Raw genomic sequence first — 19093 nt, 5'->3', positions numbered from 1 at the left:
AAACGTTGAGCACCTGTGTCTGCTCTCTAGAAATGTGCATGTGTGGGCCCTGTGGAATTTGCAAGAAGGTGGGCTCTGCTGGCCGAGACACCTCGTCCCTCCCGCTCATCCTCTTCCCACCGCGGTATGCTGGGACCACTCTCTCTGTTCCCCTCCTTCCTGATTCCTGGTTCCTGGCCTTTGTAATCCGCTGCTAGCCTGCTTCTCTTGCTCCACCCCGCTCTCGCCTCCCTCCTCTTCAACACCCTCTCAGGCCTCCGGATCAGCTGGTTACTTGTTATGTAGTTGAGCCTTGGGGGCCCAGCTTACTTCTATAAGAGCCCAAGAAAGGCCCTAACCAGTTTCTCAGTGGTTAGAGCGTCGGCCTGCGGACTGAAGGGTCCCAGGTTCGATTCCGGTCAAGGGCATGTACCTTGGTTGCAGGCACATCCCCAGTAGGAGGTGCGCAGGAGGCAGCTGATCGATGTTTCTCTCTCATCGATGTTTCTCTCTATCCCTCTCCCTTCCTCTCTGTAAAAAGTCAATAAAATATATTTTTAAAAAAGAGCCCAAGAAAGGCCTAAAATGCCACTGGCCCCATTTTCAAGATCTGAGAAGCTATAGCCCAAATCTTTTTCTGTTCAGTAAATTCCTGGCACTGCGGAAGGTTTGTGCTGTGGCAAGAAAAACAAAAAGCAACCAAAACACTGCCCTTGACCAAGGCTGCTTGGCTTTCTCCAGGCAAAGAATAATCCTTGGAGCATCTTTGTTGTAAGGAGATTTGCGGGTGAGGCAGCTGCTCTCAGGTTGGCCGTGTGCCCCTCCCCGTAACCCGGGGCAGCTGGCCCTCAGGAACAGCTTCTCGGATCGCCCTTGGTCTTTTTTTTTTTTTTTTTTGGCTTATTTGTATTCATTTTTATTTTTGTCAATGGAATACCTATTTTTTTAAAAATATATTTTATTGATTTTTTACAGAGAGGAAAGGAGAGAGATAGAGAGTTAGAAACATCGATGAGAGAGAAACATCGATCAGCTGCCTCCTGCACACCCCCTACTGGGGATGTGCCCACAACCAAGGTACATGCCCTTGACCGGAATCGAACCTGGGACCTTTCAGTCCGCAGGCCGATGCTCTATCCACTGAGCCAAACCGGTTTCGGCTGGAATACCTATTTTAAAAATCATATAAAAAACAGCAGACCCTGCCCTGGTCTTCCCACTTCAATTTCTACTCTCCATTGACAGCTTCTTTTCCTTACCTTTCAGCCATCTCTTCTGGTGTGTTACCTCCTGTTTCTAAATTACACGCTCATACTGCTAGCTCTTGAATTTTCAATTTGTATTGTTTTGGTTGTTTAATTTCCTGCTGTGGGAGATCAGAATTTACACTCTTACATCCTCTCATAAAAACACATATTATTTCTCCTTCCTCTATCCCTCAATATATGTATACCTCTCTATCTAGATAGATCACTATCATCATTTTTAAATGTATTGATTTTAGAGAGAGAGAGGGGAAAGAAGAGAGAGAGAGAGAGAGAGAGAGAGAGAGAGAGAGAGAGAGAGACATTGATTTATTGTTCCACTTATGCATTCATTGGTTGATTCTTGTATATGCCCTGACTGGGAATCAAACCCTCAACCTTGGTGTATCGGACAATGCTCTAACCAATTGAGCTACCCAGCCAGGGCATATCATTATTTATATTATTGTGACTGTGTATATATTTTTCATAGCTGAGCCAATTAGCATACTGTGATTACATTTCCTTTCTTTTGATTCCCTGGAGTTGGCCGTGGCCTCTTTCTCAACCATAGCCGATGTTGTGTGTATGTCAGAGGGACCCTTACCCCTTGTTGTGTGTGTTGTCTTTTCTTTAATGTTCTCAGATTCATCAATTTTTTTTTATTTAATGTCTTTTGCATTTGAGTCTTTAAAGGGCTAACTCCACTCCACCTCCATCCATTGTTTTTAATAACTAATGTTTTATTTTAGTATTTTCATGTGTGTTTTTTTTCTTAATAGACTGGGGTTTTTTTTTTACAACAGCTTTAGATTTACAGAAAAATTAAGATAGTGCGGAATTCTCATGTTACCCATTCTCCCACAGTTTCCCCCATTGTTAACATCTTACATTAGTATGATACATTTGTTACAACCAATGAACCAATAGTGTTACATAATTGTTAACTAAAGCCCATAGTTTATTTATATTTCCTTAGTCTCTTCCTAGTATCCTTTTTCTGTTCCAGCGCTATCTGGGATACAGCATTACAGTTAGTTGTCATGTCTCCTTCGGCTTCTCTTGACTGTGACAATTTCTCAGACCTTCTTTGTTTTTGATGACTTTGACAGTTTTGAAGAGTGCTGGTCAGGTATTTTCTAGAATTTGGGGATTTGTCTGATGTTATTCCTAATACATAAAACTGGGGTCACAGGTCATTGAGAGGAGGACCACAGACATAGTGTCACTTGTACCGTTTCATGCCAAGGGTTCCCACTGCCAGCATGACCCATGGTGTTGGGGAGGGTCACCCCCGGCTGCAGTAACGCTTGCCAGGTTTCTTCACTGTAAAGTTACTCTTTCCCCTTCGCCATAACGTGGACTTCGGAAGGAAATCGCCGTGCGCAGCCCACACCCCAGGTGCCGGCGATGATGCTTTCTTTCCTAAGGACGAAGTGCCCACCACATTATTTGGAATTCTTGTGCATGGGAGATGTTTCTCTCCTTCCTCGTTTATAAATCCAATCATTTACTTATATGGTTATTTATTTTCTGTTTTGGCTTATAATTCAATACTAGTTTATTCATTTTATTGCTTAAATTGTTTTCGCTTTGGCCATTGGGAGCTCTTTCAGTTGGCTCCTGTGATATTTCGACAATACCCTATTGCTTCTTGGGGAGTGTTTTTTTTTAAAACAGGATTTCATTTTACTTTAATGTTTCTTTACTTTCTGGCACTACAGTATGCTCCCTGCTCATCTTATATATTTCCTGCCCCAATCCTGGAATCAGTCGTATGTCCAAGGAGCTCTGGTTCCTTCAGTTGGAGAGTCATGTTAAAAACCAAGACCTGGGTGCTGGGTAAGCCTAGTGCTCCTGGGTGTCCTTTCTTTTACACCCTCTCAGCTGACAGGGCAGAAAATAGACGTTTTTATTTCCCACATTTGACCTTTGATCCGTTTGGACCTTATTCTGGTATATTCTGAGATGCAGACCCTGCTTTACCCTTGTATGTCAGCGTCATTTATTAGAGAATCTGTTTTCTTCCCACTGATTGGAGATGCCGCCTTTAACATTTACTACGCTTCCTTCTGAAAGAGAATCTACTTCTGTTCCGTCCTCCGTCGCTGTCTCTTCATGTACCAGCCCCACACCGTCTTAGGCATTAAGACTAATATGTGTTCATATTTAGTAGAAACGGTTACCCTTCGGTGTCCTTCTTTTTTAAAGTTTTCCTGGCTTGAAAATAAAAAGTTATTTGGAGGGGAAAATTGTTTAATGCCTAAAAATTTTTGCATCTCCTTCTTGGTGGGGGGAAAAATACTGCAGAGACACTGTTGATCGTACCACATAAACAAGATACTTTTACTGCAGGCCTTTCTGTTCATGAAAAAAAATAAAATAAAATAAGGGGAGGGAGACAGGAGCCAGTGTTGGAATCCGGGAGCTATAAATATTGACAGCCCCCTGCTCCCACCCTCCTAAAGATGGTGTCAGGAAAAAGGGGGCATTTCTAATCTTGAGCGGGAGTGTTTTCTTGGAAACCTCTATTTTGAGGAGACAAGAGGGGAGTGTAAAACCCACTGTCAAACATCTTTATGAGGCATTCATGTAGTGATCAATATATATTTTTGAGAATCTTCAGGTGCTTTCTGGAAACTTGCCGCAGCTTCAAAACACACAAAGAAAATGAGCGTTGCCAGGGCAGCCTGGGCTTGGAGAGGTCCGTGTCTCTCCTTTCTTCCTGCTTCCCTGAAGCGGTGTGGGGGGAAGCAGAAAACAATTGACATCCTGTCTCGAAAGCTGGTTGCGGGATGGAGTTAGTAGATACCTCAAACCTAAACGGCTCCTGCTCTCCATCAGCATCTAAAGGCTCATCCCCTTCCAGGCGGCCGACATCCGCCCCCCCCCCCCCCACACACACACACATGCAAGGATGCCGATGTGGCCTTTCAACTTCATTATCCAGGAAAAAAAACACATGCCGTGCCCATAATTTACTGGTGCAGCAGGAGAGCTGCCTGGTGCCATGAGCAAAATCCTGCACGCAGGGCTGCTGTGGCTTTATTTGCATCGAGGGAAAAGCCAGGATCAAGGTCAGGAGCTGCTACCTGGGCCTCCATAAATGGGGGGCGGCAGCTCCCCTCAGATCTCCCGCTGTCAACACCCCCGCGGCACCCCAGGCAGCGGACTCTCTGCTCTGTCCCCCAGGATAAGAGGCATCTCCCTGGTCTGGCCGGGAAGGGGTGGCTTGAATACCAGATGGGCACTGAACCTATTGCTGACCCTGTGACCCCCAACTCTGGGCCTGGCCTGAGACCCGGGGGGCCTTAGTGTGTTGTGGCGAAGTCCTGATTTGTTGTTGTTTTTAATAGCGAATCTCCTAATTCCAGGTTCCAGAACGTCTCCTTCACCTGGAGAAGTGGGATGCGAGGACAGGGTGCTTTTTCCAGCCCTCCCTGACTTTTGTCGCATTTTTTTGAGGAGGAGACTCTTGGTGGCTTTGTCGAGACTTAAGCTCTGAAACACCAGCTGCTTGGCTGCTGGCGGCTGAGCATTTATAACAGTTGTGGCTTTTGACCAGGGTCTGGACCCACCCTCACTCTGTCAGTCTGATGGCTCCTTCTCCTGTGGGGCCAAAGAGTCCCCAGCCCCCAGCCCCCAGCAAGGAGCTGCTCCAGGAGGCCTGACCCCCCCCCCCCGCCCCCGGTGGGTGGGTGGGTGGGTGGGTTGGGGCTTTGTAACCAGACCTGGAGGATGCAGGAGGGTTTCAGACACTTCAGCAGCTGACGTCTGGAGATCAATTAGAGATAATGGCTTTGGGTGGACTGAAGAAGCACCGCCAAGATTTTTCCTGGTTATGATTGTGTTTACCTCATTAACAGGCCTTAGGTCTCTCTCTCTCTCTCTCTCTCTCTCTCTCTCTCTCTCTCTCTCTCTCTCCCTGGGACAGCATGATGTTGTGCTGTGAATTTGTGCTGCTGGCTGCATTGTTTTTGCTCAAGTGTGACCAGTCGTGGATCCCCAGTGGGCTAGTAGCTCCCCCGCCTCCGCTCAGGAGAAGACAGGCTCACGGCTTCCTCTCACAGCCCACCAGGCCCTTGTCCTTCCTGTGACCCAGTGTTTGTATCGTTTAAAAATTTTTTTCTTCCTTCATTCGTTCAAAAATCATTTAAGTTCCTACGATGTCCTGGATACTGTTCTAAGCACTGAGGATTCATCAGTGAATGAGACAGATACGAGAGCCTACTCCCGGGGAGCTTACAGTCAATCAGAAAAAAATACACAAGTGAGGAGTTTGGGGCAGAGAATTAAAACAGGGGCAGGTGATAGACTGTGCCTCTGGGTGAGAAGGCCTCTCTGAAGAGATGGTATTGAGCCCAAACCTGAATAAGTGGCAGGCCCTATGGCCATGAAGGGGAAAGGGCTTTCCGGGTGGAAGAGGTGGTGAGTGCAAAGGCCCTGGGGCAGGAACAACAAGGGGCTAAGACGGGGAGGGAGCGAGGGAGCCGCATGCTTGGGATACGTGTGAGCAGTCTGCAGAGGACAGTGCTTGCAGGGGCTGCCCGCTGGGTACGGAGTTTGTTCTGTGCACCGTGAAGCCTCAGGGTGCATCGCCCTCTGACACAGGACAGCAGATGCTTGACTGGGGGTGATCGCAAGTGGAGACGAGCACCCAAGAGGGAGTGAAGTGACTCTGGTTCTAGGTGTGGCCCTGCCCCTGACCAGCTGTCTAACTTTCGTTTCTCCGTGCTGCAGCTTCCCTGTTAGTAGAACAGCAGGTTTGGGCCACACTCCAATGGTTTACAAAGTTTGCTTTTTGACAGAGGAACTCCTTTCTTCAAGGAAACTCTTCAGTGGAGGAACTCCCGTGTATCAAGGGTCAGCAGCAGGCGGGCATGTCACTGGCAAAAGCTGGGGAAGGGGACCAGAGCTCTGCCCACCTGTCCCTCCTGCCCTCAGGCAGCCGCTCTCCACCTTTCCTGCAACCCAGTGACATGGCCTGGCTAGCCCTGAGCTTTGGACTGGGGTACAGAAGACAGCCAGGGAGAGAGGCTCAGCCTGGCACAGCCACCAGCCTGGGCACTCCTCTCGCTCCTGCAGCCTTTGCCTTGGCAGAAATGAGTAACAGGCCCCATGCCTTGCGAGGCCCAGGGTCATTTTAAGCCTTGGATGTTTGGAGTGGCTTCAAATGCCTCAAAAAAAAAAAGAAAAAGGCTTGAAACAGAAGAGACTGTTTAACTGGAACACTGTTGTGGCTCCGGAAGTGCCCAGGCACACCTGTGCACTAGCCTTGACACCTTTCCCTCCGGCAGAGTCCACAGCTAGTGGACGTCAGTGCTTGTCTTCCCCAAGAACCACAGTCCGCACAACCCGAGCCTGGACACAGCCCCCTCCCCTCCCCAGTCTCTCTGAGAAGTCGGCGCTCTAGAGAAGAGGCCCCCTGGAGTGGGCGAGTGGGGGCTCTTGCTACCCAGTTCATCCACAAACAGGAGCACTGTGATTCAGTCAGGGATGCTTTTGATTAAAAAGTACAAAAGTCTAGCTGACTGTATAGCAAAACATGAAGTTTTTTACTCCTGAAACAAGGATGGAGGAGCCACTGGTGGTACTGATGTTGGCCATGTCGAGTTGGTGTCCCTGTGATATTGTTGACCTTTCCTGGTGGTTACAAGTTGGCTGCTGTTTCTCCACATTCAAGGTGAGGGGAGATGGGAAGGGGTAGTTAAGCTTAGTCCAGCAAAGCAAAAGCTTCCCCAGAAAATTGCCGATAGACTTTTGTTGACATCTCATTGGCCAGAACAGCTACAAGGGAGGCTGGGAAAGAAAGAATTGCATTTCCCTTCCTAAGCATACATCATAAAGCACTATAACTTCTCCTGGTTTTAGGTTTTCAATACATGGAATCATACTATTAAAAAAAAAAAAGGATTGCATTTCCCCACTCTCTGTAGTTAAGAAGGGGAAGGGAGAGGCGTTGAGTCTGGGTAGCAGGTAGGTTAGTTCACAGTATCTGCTGTGGCCTCGGCGCCTTGGACAGAGTTTGACGGTGCCTTTTGGCGCTAAGTTGCCAGGGCACCACAGTACACACAGCAGGTGCCCGGACGCAGCAGGGGCACAGAATAGTGGGGGAAGGAAACAGAGAGGAAGCGAGAAGGAGGGGGAAGAGAGGAGAGGGCGGCCAGGAGGAGAGCTGGGACCATTGTGGAGGGGCTTCTGTGAGTCAGCTCCCTCCCAGGGAACATGGGGAAACTGAGGCTCGGTTTCAGAGAGCTTCAGTAACTTGTCCAAGGTCATAGTTAATGCTGTCCTTTCCCAAGGGAAGGGGAGGAAGAAGAGAAAAGAAAAGGAAAGTGCTAGTGAGGGTAGGGACAGGCCAAGGCCGCAGCGGAACCAGCACCACCAGCTTCACGGGCAGGCCCAGGTCAGCTGCTCTCACCACCACAGGCCCTGCCCCTGGGTCAGGCCCCCGCACACGGTAGGGCCCCAATAAATGTTTGTTGACTAATGTCTAAAGTATTGGTTACTTATTTTCTACATTATCATCATCATGAATGATAACTAAGTTGTAGGCAGTGCTCTGTGCTGGGCACCGGTCCAGCCCGCTGCAGGCATTACTGCATTTATGCCTCAGGGCAGCCTTCAGAAACAAGTCCCTGTTGTTGTCCCCCATCTTAAAGATGAGGAAAACCAAGGCTCAGAGCAGCTACTGTCGCCTACCTGCCCGAGGCCACACTGAGGAAAGGCCTGAATGCAAACAAAACACAAACACATCCCCCCCCCCCCCTGCCCCGCTACTCTGCTCCCCCGCCCTAGATGCTGACCAGCAACCACAGGACTCCGGCCACCAGAAAGGTCTCTGAGCAGCAGCTCTGGCCCCAGAACCCTTGGCTTTACCCACCCACCCACACACCATTTGTGGGCTCTGTCGTGACGGGATTTCAGCTGAAACGGGAAGCCCTGCCTGTCTGTCTGTCTGTCTGTCTCTCTCTCTCTCTCTAGCTGCTCCCATTTCCCAGAGGGCCTTCCTGGGAGCAGCAGGTTACGTTAGCATCTTACAGCCTGCAGAGGGGCCTCTCCCGTCCCCAGGCACCCGCTGAGGAGCCAGCTGGAGTTTCAGGCCCGCAGACTGTCCGGGCCCAGCCTCCTCAGGGGTTGCCTGGCGAAGCCTCGGGTCCAGCAGAGGCTGAAGGCCTCCAGCAGCCAGGCCACGCCCAGCTCCCAGCCTGAGGGAAACCACTGGCTGCACTGTGGGCCCAGCCTGCTCTGGTGGCTTCCTCTTTCTGCCCTGCCGGAGGTCGTGAGGTGCCGTGTCACCGTGGGCTCGGCGGCCCCACCTCAGCAGGGCCCACCACGTGCTCTGGAGACCCACACACCCCGGTGCCACCCCCGCAGGGCCTCTAGCTTCCAGCGCAGTGACTGCGGGCATGTCCCCTCAGTGCCTGTGTCCTCACTATTGGGTGACTGGATGAGCCATTTCATCTCCCTCATGAGCCCCTACTCTTCAGATGTAAAAAGGCAGTCAGTACCAACCTGTTATTTGCCTGATTAAAGAAGGGGACCTGTACCACCATCCGGCGCAGGCGCCGATGTCGAGTCGGTCACAGTTAAGTGTTATGCCGAGCTCCAAGTGGTTCAGCCATGGCAACGGCCTTGGCTTTTTCTTCTTCTTCAAACTTCTGTTGAAGTATAACACACATACAGAAGAGCGCACATATCACTCAGCGGACACTCAGTAAATTCTTACCAACTGAATCGGCCTCCTGTGGCCAATTCTCAGAGCAAGAGACAGGCAGTGATGGCGAACCCATGACATGCATGTCAGAGGTGACACGCGAACTCATTTTTTTGGTTGATTTTTCTTTGTTAAATGGCATTTCAATATATAAAATGAATATCAAAAATATAAGTCTTTGTTTTACCGTGGTGGCAAATATCAAAAAATTTCTATATGCGACACGGCACCAGAGTTAAGTTAGTGTTTTTCAAAATGCTGACAGGCTGAGCTCAAACGGTTCGCCATCACTGAGATAGAGTATTGCCAGCGCCTCGAAGGCCCTTTGTGCCCCTTCAGTCCCTGCCCCAGCGGGGGCGGCCACTGGCCTGACCTCGGACAGCACAGACGGGTTTGCTAGGACCTGATCCAGAACGAATCCTATGGCCTGTGCCCTGCTGCTCATGAGCGTGCGTTTGTGAGTCATCTGTGCCGAGGCTGCGGAGTAGTCCACAGTGTAGATGTGCCACGCGGTCCCTTCTCTGTTGGTAGGCAGTTGGGGCCACCGTGAATACTGGTGCTGGGACCATTCTAGATGTGTTCGCTAGGAGCCAGCAGTCCTCGTTTCTGTTGTGCGCACGCCCAGGAATGGAAGTGCCAGATTGTGCCTGGTCTTGGATTTTGGGCTGAGCCTCTCCAGAGGTGCTGGGAAGGAAGAGAGAAGAGGGTGCATGCTCAGTGGGAGTTACCAGGCATGGCCCACGTTGAGGATGGTCTGCTTAACTCAGAGTTCTGTCACAGACCTCAGGGCAGGGGGCAAGACAGGCTCCTGCGTCAGGCAGTGGTGAGTTCCTACTGTGTGTGGATGCCTGCCACGAGGGACTCTGCCATCTAAGAGCCCGTCTCAGCCCCTGGGAGCTCACTTCCAGTTGGAGAAATGAGGTGTCACGCAGGGAACGGGAAGTACCACAGTGCGTCGACTGACAGAGCCCGTCACCAGAGCCAGTTGGGCTGTCTGTGAGATTGACATTCTGAGTTCAGGGGGGCCTAGATTTGGCAAGGGTGGAGGGTGTCTTTGCCAACTACCCAAAGCATCTTCCCACCTAGTGAATGCCCGTGCATCCTTCGGTGCCCAACTTAAGTGTCCCCTGCTCAGTGGAGCCCTCCAGTATCCACTATGTCCTTCTCACATGCTGGGTACTTCATTTTTAGCGGGTCCCACAATTGTCAAGCACAAACTGAATATATATCCTATGACCAGAAACTGTGTGGTCATCTGTTTAATCTCTCTTTCCTGCGGGCTGCAGGCTCCAAGTGAGCAGACCTGCACCTGGATTATCATTGCTGTGTCAGCCATACTGATGGTAGTGGGTTTATGCATATTTGTGGAAAGAACATGTGCCTGAAAGCATGCATGATGAAAGGTGTGGACATGGGTGATTGAAGGGCAGAAGACGGTGAGTCTGTCTGAAGCACAGTTCACCGTTTGGAACAGGCTATATGGCCAGCAGAGCTGTGGAAGGCCTTGAACACCAGGCCAGAGAACTCTCATTTGATTTTGCCAGCAACTCAGAGCTGTTGAAGGTTTTGGAGTAGAGAGTGAAATGAAGAGATTAATTGATGACATTTTAAAGTAACACATTTCTGAAAAGATTGATGAAACTAATTTTGACCTTTGTTGTGGTTGTTAGGAAAGTACACTTCAACAAGTCAGGCTCTTTTTGTTATAGTCATCATGGGAAATTATCTAATAGAGAAGGAATGAGGAAAGAGTACTAGTGTCTCCTAGATTTCAGCAAAGGTGTCAAACTTACTGTGAGGTTGCAGCCACCTGTGCAAAAATTGGCAAATGTGAAGAATAAATGGATGAGCTGAGCTACAACCCAACCCACAGATCAAGGAGTTTGAATTCAGGCACCTGGGAAGCTGTGGCGCTTCTATCCATGCTCCTCTTTCTGCCTGAATACCCTCCCCACTTTGCCACCTGTCCCATTCCTCCTGCCTTCTTTTGGTTCTGAGTAGATGTCACCTCTTTCAGAAACCCCCCACCCCCTCCTTACTTACCTCTCAGGCGGAAACATTCCTCCTTTCTGCATCATTGTGCATCTCTGCTATGGCATGGGTTTAATTGTCTTTATAATGGTGGGGGCAGGGACAGTTCCTGGGGGTAGAGGTGCTAGCCCCACCATATATTAAAATATATTCTAGAGCTATAATATTGGGACAGGAATAGACAGATCAATAGAATAGAATAGACAATTCCAAAAATAATGGAAAATTAATGTACTGTAAAGATGGCATTTCCAATCAGTGGATGAGTTATTTAAAATGATGGTATTGGGACAACTTGGATAGCCATTAAAAAAAAAAAGCTAGATCTTCACCTCACTACTTATATGGAGATAAATTACAGATGGAATAGATATTTAACTGTAATGAAGCTATAAATGCTCTAGAAGAAAATATGAGTGAATTACTTTTATAATCTTGAAGTGGAAAAAACACACCTTTGTTTTGACCTAAAGCCCTAAAGGGAAAATAAAATTAATGGGATAATATAAAATTTTCATATGGCAAAAAAAAAAATCCTTTCATAAACAAAGTAAAAGGACAATAAAAAGAAAACATATTGTAAAATATATGACAAAAAAATTAATTTCATTTTCCCAAGACTTCTTACCAAAAAAAAGACCACTAACCCAAGTAGAGAAATAGACAAATAATATGAACAAGTTGTTCTTAAAAAAGAAAAGAAACGAAATATAAGTGACCAATAAACACGATACACATAAACATGTGCTCACATCCCAAAGGAAAATAAGAGATGCCATTTTTCACCTTTCAGACTGGCAAAGATAGAAAGGATTACTAAGTGCTGACAAGTGTGTAGTGAAATGAGAACTGCCAGATATTGCTGGTGGCTGAGCGAACTGGCACAGCATTTGTGGAGAGGGATGTGGCCATGATTGTGAAAAGTTAGAATCCTGGTAAAAGCTCCCATTTACCAAGCACTCCCTCTGGGGAAAAGATCAAGCTGTATTTTATGACCTAACCTCAGACGTCATACACCCTCCTTTTCATACTCTCCCACTGGTCTCACGACCCTATTCATTCTGACAGCTCTAAAGTGTGACACCAGGAAGTGAGGATCATCTGGGCCATCCTGGAGGCTGGCTACCATGGTTTCTAATTTCAAAGGGGACATTTTGGTACCAAATACTACACTAAACACACTATCTTATTATTTACTTTATAGATGAGGAAACAGAGAGAGATGTTCACTTGTGTAGCGTGAGAACCAGGATTTGAACCAGTCCCATTAGGCTGGATTATTTCTAGACTCTTGGCTAGACCTCCTTATTGGTCTCCCCACTGCCACTCTTGCTTCCTTATAATCTCACTCCTCTGATCTAAAAACATAATTCAGATTGCCTCATTCCCTTACTCTTAGAATAAAATCCACACACCTCACAGTGGTGTACAAGGCTCTGGGTGCTTGGCCCTGCATGCCTTCTCACTCTCATCTCCTCCTCCCCTCCCCATGGCCCACTCTGCTGTAGCCACATTGGTCATCTTTCTATTCCTCAAACATTTTAAGCCCCTTCCCACCTCAGAGCCTTTGCACCAGCTGTTCCCTCTGCCTGAAAGACTGTGCCCATGTCTTCACCCAGCTGTCAACTTCCGCCATCCCAGGGTCAGGGCACTTGTTGGCTTTCTCCTAGAAGGGGCCTTCCCTGACTACTCAGTCCAGAGCCCACACTTGTCTCCCCCCTCAACCCCCGTCTCCACTCCACCCCTCCTGTCTCTCCTTCAACTGTCTCCACCTCAGTCCTTACGTCCAGGATCCAACCAAGATTCAAACTTTGCATTTAGGTGCTATTTCTCTTTAGTCTCATGATTTAGAACAGTCAAGTTAATAACAGTGGATCTTTTGAAGAGTTCAGGACAGATCCAGGTTATGATCAGATCCAGATGGAGCATTTTGGGGGAGAACACAACATAGGTGATGCTGTATCCTCTTATCGCATCCCTTCGGGAGGTGAGCACATTGCATCAGGTGACCCCACTTTCCTGTTTGATTGCTCAGTTGGGGCATGTCGGGCAGATCTTTCCATTGTGCAGGTACATGTTTTCCCCTGTCATTAATAAGTAGTTAGTTGGATAAATGTGTTTTTGAAATACATATTTTTATTGATTTCAGAGAGAGGAAGGGAGAGGGACAGAGAGAGAAACATCAATGATGAGAGAGAACCAGTGATCGGCTACCTCCTGCACGCCCCCTCCTGGGGATCGAGCCCTACACCCGGGCATGTGCCCTGACCCAGAATTGAGCCTTGAACTCCTGGTTCATGGGTGGATGCTCAACCACTGAGCAACACCAGCTGGGCATAAATGGGTTTGTTAATGCTTGGAGATGCTTAAATAGCATCTGCTCTGGTCACATTAAGATTCCCAATTATAACAACCCCCTGGTTCCATGGCTAGGTCCCCACTTGCGGAGCAGGCCCATGTCATATAGGGAACTATAAGGAAGGGTTGCTGCTAAGAAACACCATAGAGCAAATGCCCCCACCAACTGTTCCTTTACAGAAGTACCCACCATTTGCAGAGCCTGGAGGAGACATGAAGGCAGCTCTGCCCCGATGGGCAGGAGGGAACCGCCCTCTCTGCCACGGTCTCCCAGCCGACTGGGACACATCATTGCGGGAATCAGTGGTCAGAAAACTAGGTCACGCCATTCCTTGTTAGGATGCACGCACGCTGTGGCCACTTTAAGGATGGGGGGAGTTGGCCAGAGGCACAAGGACGCCGAAAACAACCTGCACAAGGTTACTCAAGGAGTGGCAGCTCCTGCAGGTTTCTGCAGCTCCAGCACACATAAAACCTGTCCAATTCCTGGTGCCGCTCAACAGCCAGGTACCCCAGGGCTCCTAACTGCTTTCTGTGGGTCGAGCGGGTCTGGGGCTGTTTTATCTCAGCGATGGTAAATGAGTTCACATTTCATGCTTAGAGAAAATCACTGCTCTGCCCTCCTGGGCAGTACTATCTCTCTTTTATTAGTCAGAGAAGAAGTGGGTTATCTGGGTTCAATTCCACCTTTGAACTTCAGTTGGATTTGGCTTTATATTTCAAGCCCAGATGTCCACCACCACGGTGAAAGAGTGACTCAGACCAGGAGAAGTCGAAGGTCTCTAGAAATGTGGTGGGAAGAGATGGGAAATCCTGGGCCTGGATCATCTCGTTTTCAGAGTGAAAAAGCACCGCCCCTGTATTGGAAATGTTCACATTTCCCTGGGTGAACTGAGTTGTGGCCACTAATTCTAAAAATCATTATTGGTCACCAACATGTGTGGCCGTTCAGGTAATGAAGTCTCCAAGCTGCCCCCCACCACAGAGGATGTGAAGTAAAAATCTCACAGAGAAACGGGAAAGAGTGAATTTGTTTGAGCACACATTTGATTTCAGGGATAAAAGGTGCTAATGAGTAACATGTGAGGTGTATATTGACAGTAAAATCTCCAGCATGTGCGGAAGTAAGTCTGTGTTGTCATCCTTTCATTTTTCTAATGGGTGAATATACTGAGCACTGAACCTGTGGCGGTGTACTTCCAACTCTAACCTATAGAGGGAGCCTTGTTTTCCTCGGATTGTTCACAATGCAAAGCTTTCAGTGGAAGAAAGAAAAAGGCTTTTTACAAAAAAAAAAAAAAAAGTTGGAAGGTTAAAGGCAGTCTGTTTCAAAATTGCGAACAGTCGCGGTGGCTGTCTCGTTTTCTCTTTGTTGTTTCCACCGTGAATGAGTGGTAGCGTACAGTCAGTAGAAATTGTCCTTCCTTTCCGGATGCGACCAGAGGAACCGGGAGGTGGGGTCGTTACTGGTTTTTGTTTTGGTGTTTGGCCATTTCCTCACAGAATTCCACGAGAGCAGCACTCCATCCCTGTTAAAGCACGAGGCTTTCCCGAAGGCTGGTCTGATGTAAAGGAGGATGTGAATTTGGTGAGGTGGGCATCTGCCCGTGACCCACCTTCTCTGTCGGCTCTAATTCTGCTGTTTGGGGACGAGCGTGTTGCTTCAGGCTGAATCCGAGGTGGCTCGGAGATGCAGCCCCCCACCACTCCACCCCACCCCCACCCCGCGACGCCCCATACCGCCGTCCCCAGCACCCTAGGCTGATGCGGTCTGTCTGCGCGGAGGACAGCGTCTCGGAGCCGCGTGGGTCTTCCCCCTCCGGCGCTGCTGTCTCCCTGCACAGTGCGCGCCTAGGTCTGGGATAGAGCTGCATTCTTGATATTGTCCCATTACTTTACAACTGTAGCTTAGCTAGCGCTCGGTACGGAGCCTGCACGGTGTGGTCTACTGGAGCACAATGACCGGAGGGAGGGAGCCGGGGGCGAGCCGGCGGTGGGCGCTCGGGAGAGCTGAAACGTTTGGGTCCGACAGGTGAGCCCAGCCTGGGCTCCCAGGCACCTGCCTCGGGGAAGGAGGGGCGCAGGGGTGGGTGTAAAATAAGTGGTGGGCAAGAGACAAAGGAAGAGTGAGAGGCGAGGTGGTGCGGAATAGAGAGGGGGAGGGGAGTGGGCAGCGCGCCGAGGAGCCTGAGCTTGAACTTGATCAAGAAAAGGGGGGCTCTGAGGTGGGGATGGGGGCCCGGGAGAGAGCCAGCCGTGTGCCTGGCTTTCCCAGACCTAGGTCTTGCTTCCACCGCCCGGGGGCCCAACCCCGGGCCCGGCATCTCCGCCCAGCGAGGACCCGCATCCCCCAGGAACCCGGAGACGCGCAGGGGTCGAGTCCTACCCGAAGGCCCCGGGAGTTCCTAAAGGTGCCCGAGTCACTTTCTTTGGGCCAAGTCTCTCCTCTCCTGGCCTGAACGCGGAGAGCCGCTGTGTGCCCTCCAACCCTCTCCGAGACCCACAGACTGCGGCCTCCGGGAGCGAGGGGAGGGCACAGACCCCATTGCCTTTTTTCTCGGGCTCAGCACCCCCCGCTCACCCCTCCGCCCCCCAGCTAGGCTCTCCCTCGAAGCGCTTCCCCCTTAAGAGTGCTCTCCCACAGAAGCGCATGGCGGTGCGTCCAGTGCGCCCTCATCCCTCCCCCCTACCTGGCCCAGCACCCCCTTCTTCCTCCTCCTTCCCCCCCGCCCGCCTCTCCCTCCTTTCTCCTCTCTCAGGGTGCCTCCTTTTCCTCTCCCCCTCCCCCCCGTGCCCACTACTCCCTCTGGCCCGCCCCTCCACCTCCTCTTCCTGCCGCTCCTCCTACTCCCCTAGCGTGCGCCCTCCCGGCGCTCCCCTCCCCCGGCCCCCGCCCCGTGCCGGGTCCCGCCCCCCTCCCCCGCCTCCCCGTGCCCGGTGCCCCCCTCCTCCTTCCACCCTCTTGGCCACGGCGCCGCCGCTGCCGCCGCCGCTTGCCTGGGCCCTCCCCCTGGCCACCCCCGCCCCCGGGCCGGGCAGTGACGCGCCGCGGCGGTGCCAGCCCCTCTCCCCGGGCGGCCGCGGCGGCAGCACCAGCACCAGCAGCAGCAGCAGCAGCAGCAGCAGCTGGAGCTGTGGGGCTGTCACCGCCGCTCACTCGCGGAGCCCGACCGCCAGTCTCCGCCTCGCCTCCCGCCCAGGTACGGAGTACGGCCCGGATCCCCGAGATCCGGCAGTTTCTGGGCCCCCGGCCGCCGCCCCCCTCCTCCCGCCGCTGCCGCCGGCCGTTGAGCTGCGGTTAGGGGGCGGGGGGCTGTGGGGGTTCCGGGGAGGGGGACGGGGGAGCTTCCTGCGCCAGGGCAGAGGAGGGGGGCTCAGGGGAGCGGCTGCGCCCTGGGCGGAGCGGGCGGGGGGCGGGGGCGGGGAGTGTGCCCGAGTGATGGGGCAGTGAAGGCTGCACTCCGGGGGCCGCGCGGTGCCGAGAGGTGTGCGGGGCCCGGAGCGCCGGGGCCGCCGGGCGCACTTCTCTCCCGGCCCGCGCGCGCCGCCGGTCCTGGGGGGCGGTGATTGTGCGCGCCGCGCCGCGCCGCGGTATTGTGCGGCGGCCACACCGTTTGCAGCGAGCCGGGCGCCGCGTCCCGGGAACGAAGGCGTTCTCAGGCGGCGGGGCGGGGGCCGGGCTCGGGGGGCCGCCGCCGCGGCCGCGGCGAGAAGGGAAGTGGACTGTGTTTAGGGATGTGAGGACGGGAAGCGTCGAGCGGCAGGGAGGGGTGACCTGCCTGGGCGCGGGGAGTTGAGGCGAGGTTTGCAGAGTTGAGCCCACTTGGGCAGGCCCCTGTCCCTGCTCGGAGCGAGCGGACCGGTGCCCCGCTCAGGTGTACGGTGGGAGCGGAAGCCGGGGGCGTCGGCCACCCTTCCTGAAGGGTCAGTTCCTTCATGAAAGGTGCACATGGGTCGGGGGCAGCTGTCCGGAGTGAGGGCGCGCGTCCGGATTAAGTTAGGTTTACACCGCGCTCGCCACTGGGCACTTGCCACCTAGTCCTCCAGGGCCCGACACTTTGACGGGGGGCGGGGTGGAGAGTGCCATTCGCATTTTCATTCCAGCCGTTCGGGGGCCGAAGTGACACCCCCCCCTCACCCCACTCCCACCTGGAGCTGCGTTTGCCTGAGTCTGGTCGCCCCTCCCGGGCGGCGCTTCCTGGGGGAAGTTCTCATTAAGCGTCGCTAATTAGCATTATTCCTGGAGAAAGGTTAAGGTTAGACTGTCCTTCCCCTTCTCGGGAGGCCTGCCCCCCTCCCGATTCCCCTCTCTCCTTCCTCCCCAAGAACACAAAAGCAAAAAAGAAAGTGTGAAGAGGCGGAGATCAATGGAGAAGCCACAAACCCATTAATTCAAATGGAATCCCCCCCCCTCTAAAAACATTGATTTTTCTTTCTGTCTGCCATGAGGGGAGATTAATAACCTCCTGATTTCACCTGAAATGGTGTTTGGACTCTGTGATTTCCTCCTCTTTCTGAGAAGGATTGTGGCTTGAAATAGATTCTCCCTTGAGATAAAGCCCTACTTATCCCAGAATCAGCTGGAAACCCCAGCCTGGGCCCCACCAGGTGGGGCTTGAGACAGGGAGAGGGGTGGGGGGCTCGCACAACTCTGGGAGAGCCATCTGTGGATGGGACGAGGGGCCCCATCTTGCTCCTGCTTCTGGGCTGTAGGCTGTGGGGGGAAAGGCCTGTTTATGACCCAGGCCCCAGTGGTAGTTTAACCCCCAGGTAGTAAATCACCCCGTCATTGGAAAACCATTAGGGCCTAAATGTGTCCTCGAATACTATCAAGCTCCTGTCCAGTCGCAGCTCAGGCTGGGCTTGTTTTATAGAGTAGGGTTGCAAGACAGCTCCTCTCCCCACACCCACTGCACCAAGGCCGGGTGATGCCCATTGAGCACCTTCCTGCGTCTGAAGCTGGGAGCAGAGCACCCAGGACTTTCCCAGCTGAGAAGGCTGACTTTGGGGAACTTATCCAGCCTGGGCCAGCCTGGGGCTATGTGGAGCTGGACTGCCCCTGGAGTTGCTCAAGAACTTTTTTGTCCTGTCTGGGCCCTTTTCTTGGAAAGAAACTCCTAAAGGGCATTGTGTCAGAGTGGTTCCTCTCCAGCCCTCCTTTTGGCTGGATGAACCTTGCCTGCTAAAGCCCATCTCTCCAGCCTCCATTTCAAGAGACCCCTGTTCATGGCAGGCCCTTGTGGTGAGGAGTGCTGGGAAAACAGCCAGTTGCCTTTGCTTGGGGAACAAAAGCCTGTTTTACACTCCATACACTAGTAGGAAGGTGTTGAAAATGCTCACCCCCCAGCACCCAGGCGTCCATGACAGCAAGAGCATTCCCATGTATATATGAATATGTTTCCGGCAGACAGTGTGTGTGTGTATGAGAGAGAACACACCTAAAATGTGGTAGGTGATTGGCTCTGTCTCAGCTCTCCCCCACTTCACATTTCCCAGAAGAGCTTGTGCTTTTCAGCAGAGGGGGTATGTTAGCAGGAAGGAGTGGAATTGTGCAGGGTGTGTCCCTGGGAGGCTGGCTTCCTCCCCGGCTGGCCATATGGGCTTGGGGTATAGCATGAAGCTACAGTGTTGGGACCCCACAGCTCCCAGGAGTGGTGGGTGACTCGGACCACCCTACGATTTCATTGGTGCAGTCCCTTCACAACAGGGATTTGAACCCTGGTTGCTTTAGATCCTGATGGGAGTGGGGGTTTGTCTTCCATTA

General features: G+C 51.7%; 1 protein-coding gene across 5 annotated transcripts in view; it reads left to right on the top strand.

Moving 5' to 3' along the window:
• NOL4L (nucleolar protein 4 like) overlaps positions 1-19093 on the top strand; it is a 125322-nt gene that overhangs the window by 71510 nt on the left and 34719 nt on the right. Inside the window, exon 1 of one of the 5 annotated variants that reach the window (XM_059705858.1) lies at positions 16367-16529. The exons of the other annotated variants lie outside the window; for them this stretch is intronic. The gene's annotated coding sequence lies outside the window, so the exon portion shown is untranslated. Of the gene's footprint in view, positions 1-16366; positions 16530-19093 lie in introns of those variants that run through there. 5 annotated transcript variants of the gene reach the window in all.

The sequence above is a fragment of the Myotis daubentonii genome, chromosome 8 (genome assembly GCF_963259705.1).
Source record: "Myotis daubentonii chromosome 8, mMyoDau2.1, whole genome shotgun sequence".
In the NCBI taxonomy this organism is placed as follows: Eukaryota; Metazoa; Chordata; class Mammalia; order Chiroptera; family Vespertilionidae; genus Myotis; species Myotis daubentonii.
This window is presented reverse-complemented; position numbering and strand designations above follow the sequence as displayed.